Here is a 3,077-nt window from a genome sequence, read left to right as displayed (position 1 = left end):
ATCTGGTTCCTCTTTCAGGGCCTCTAGGCCCCTTGCTGATTCCACTGTAGTAGGTCTCAGGGTCAAGGGTCAGACCAAGATGATCCCATGGCAGTTGACAGCCATGACAACAGACTAGCCCAAATGGAGGAGTCAGAAGCAGTAGGATTTATCTTCTCTGTTCCATAGGCTACTTCAGTTTCTGCCACTGCCACTGCATCAGCAATCACTAAAAGATTTTGCCCTATTTCTTGTGATTAATCCTATCTGAGAAGAAGCATGTGAGATATTGGTGACGGTCTCTGCTTGAAAACCCCAGTCACAATGGTGCACATACTGGTCAGAAAGGTCGAGGCCACCAACATGTTCTTCTCCTCCTGGGTCTTAGTCTTCTTGGCAATAGGACTCATCATAGAAGATTGGGCTGAACTAAAGTTGGGACCCCAAAAACCTACGATAACCCACAGTTCGTGGGTATGTTGTACTTCCCTGTGGCCATCAGGTCAGAGCTATTATACGGAAAGAGATGTGTGGAGAACGAGGGTTCATCCTTCCTTGACTTCCGTTTATCTCACCATTATCCGCTAGTGTAACCACCTGTAGCCGCAGCGTGCCCACTTTCATAATCAACACAGTCAAGGCCTACCCCAAAAGCTCAGCATTTGCACATTTTGGAGAAAGGCTTAGAAGCTCACAGGCTTACCTGATGGATCTCTGAGAAGCCCTGACAGTAGCAACAGGGAATCCAGCACATCTAGAATGTGAGGATATAAAAGAAAGGAGACTGGCAGCAAAGAAAACACGTTACATTGCCACTAGAGGAAGCCAAGAGTGTTTAGCAAGAAATACATTTTGAAAAAATAGAAGAGAAAGAAGCTTACAGAGATACAAAGATAGAAAACAATTTCTTTTGGTTCCGTCTCCGTTTAGCTTAAGACCCCTACCTCTTTCATTCCCTACCTCTGCTCTTTATTACTTAATCAAATGTTTCACTTCATCCATGTTTACCTAGAGATTTGTGTGCCCCAGGTAGAAATGAGCCAGAAGAAATATCTGTCCTTGCCTCAATACAGCTTCTTCTTTTCAACAGATGGCCTGGAAGTGGTCAGGAACATTCTGATTGTGGTGTTCAGCTTTTCCTTCATGCATTACTTGCTCCTAGGTTTTGAATTCACTTATATGATTCCTCAGACCAAATATACTCTCATGACTTGCCTGCCTCTCTTTCCTCACAGGTAACTTCCTGTCTTTAGCCACCAGTAACTTCCTGTCTTCCCTGACATAGGATTGGAGGCATACTTGGTTTGTAGGTCCAGGCTGTGGTCTCTGACTAACTCAGCCCTCCCAGTTCTTTGGCTTAGATACGCAGCTGCCAAATTGGATCCACTACTCAAGTGGCATTGGCCTCTGGACAAGGTGCAGTTGTGCATGGTAGGGGTTTGGAAGTCAAGCATATCTCGGGTTAAGACTTAAGTACGAGTGCCAGGGTCAGTCAGAAGGGACTTTTCTTTCTCTTTTTGCCTGGACATCAGGCATCCTTCTGCTCATTGCGCTCCTACTGTATCACCACATGCTAACTCAGGGTGAATCCGTGTACTACTCGAGTTACAAGGTTTCCTGGATCATTTTCACTGCATACTTGAACACTTTATTGTTATTTGCCTCTGATGAGTGTCTTCAGGGCCCTTGATAGGAGCTAAAAACCAATCTCTGATAGGCGGGAGACTGAGAGGATGGGAAAGAAGATAGAGGGAAAGTTACCAACCTTTGCATTTTAAAGGGCTATTGGGGGAGTTAGACTCACTCTGAGGATGGTTCCTACAAGGATGTGGGATGAGTGAGATGTTCGATACGCTTGCCTCCAAGGGAACACTTCCTTTCCGCCTTTTCTTTCACACCTGCCCCGTTCAGAGTGGAGATAACCGCTAACTTCAAGACTAAAGAGCTGGTAGGGAATGTTCACTCATGTGGAGGCGGTGACCCTAGGGGCATAGTTGTCCTGCCAGGACAGCCTGGGGTCAGAGAGAATCAGTGTCTGATGCACAGTGACCACTTACAAACACCAGAGACTCTTCTAAGAAGCCTTTAAAATTTCCCTTGGAACTAAACTTCCTAACTCAGAAGCACATCCTCCATCAGAAAGAATGCTCAATTGTGTTAAGCACTGCCTGTGTGTGTGCTCAGTCACTCAGTCGTGTCCGACTCTTCCGCGACCCCATGGACTGCCAGGTGTCTCTGGCCATGGGATTTTCAGGCAAGAATACTGGAGTGGGTTGCCATTTCCTCCTCCAGGGGATCTTCCCAGCCTAGGGACTGAACCCAAGTCTCCCACATCTCCTGCATTGCAGGTAGATTCTTTACCTGCTGAGCCCTCAGGGAAGCCCCAAACCTTGTGCATGTGTGCTCAGGTGAGTCTGGCTCTTTGTGACCCCATGGACTATAGCTGGGCTGCATTTAAGCTATTCTGCACACACTTTTAAAGTGAAAGAAAGAAAGTGAAAGAAAGAAAGTGAAGTTGCTCAGTTGTATCTGACTCTTTGCGACACCATGGACTGTAGCCTTACCAGGCTCCTCTGTCCATGGGATTTTTCAAGCAAGAGTACTGGAGTAGGTTGCCATTTCCTTCTCCAGGGAATCTGCCCGACACAGGGATCGAACCCGGGTCTCCCGCATTGTAGGCAGAACTGTCTGAGCAACCAGCACACTTCTGCTAAAGCACCCCCCTCCTGAATGGCTTGGGACTGTTCAAAGGGAACCATTAGGCTTTACAGCTGGGCCTCGTGGCCCATAGGGAGGGAAGTGTTTCTGTGAGTTTTCTGTTGTTCCTTCATCACCCTCCCCTGGCTTCTCTTTTTCCCCGGATTTCTCTCTCTCTTACAGTACAAGCAGTCTATTAATGGTTCTGGTAGCCTGATCACCATCCCCAAATCTGCCAGAGAAAGTCAGGTTATGGAGCAACATGGAGTTTCAAAGTTGTCTCGTTACCAGCAGGTACTGCAATGCCTCATAGTATTGTCTGGATACACTCTGCCCACATGAAAGAAGATTCTCCAAAAAGACCAAACATCCAAGCACGTCGTGTAACCAGGGTTCTATGA

At 47.0% G+C, this 3,077-nt stretch overlaps 1 pseudogene; it reads left to right on the top strand.

Moving 5' to 3' along the window:
• Positions 1-303: 303 nt before the first annotated feature.
• LOC128068478 (transmembrane protein 225-like) lies at positions 304-3,077 on the top strand (annotated as a pseudogene).

This window comes from Budorcas taxicolor, chromosome 25 (assembly GCF_023091745.1).
Source record: "Budorcas taxicolor isolate Tak-1 chromosome 25, Takin1.1, whole genome shotgun sequence".
Taxonomy (NCBI): Eukaryota; Metazoa; Chordata; class Mammalia; order Artiodactyla; family Bovidae; genus Budorcas; species Budorcas taxicolor.
This window is presented reverse-complemented; position numbering and strand designations above follow the sequence as displayed.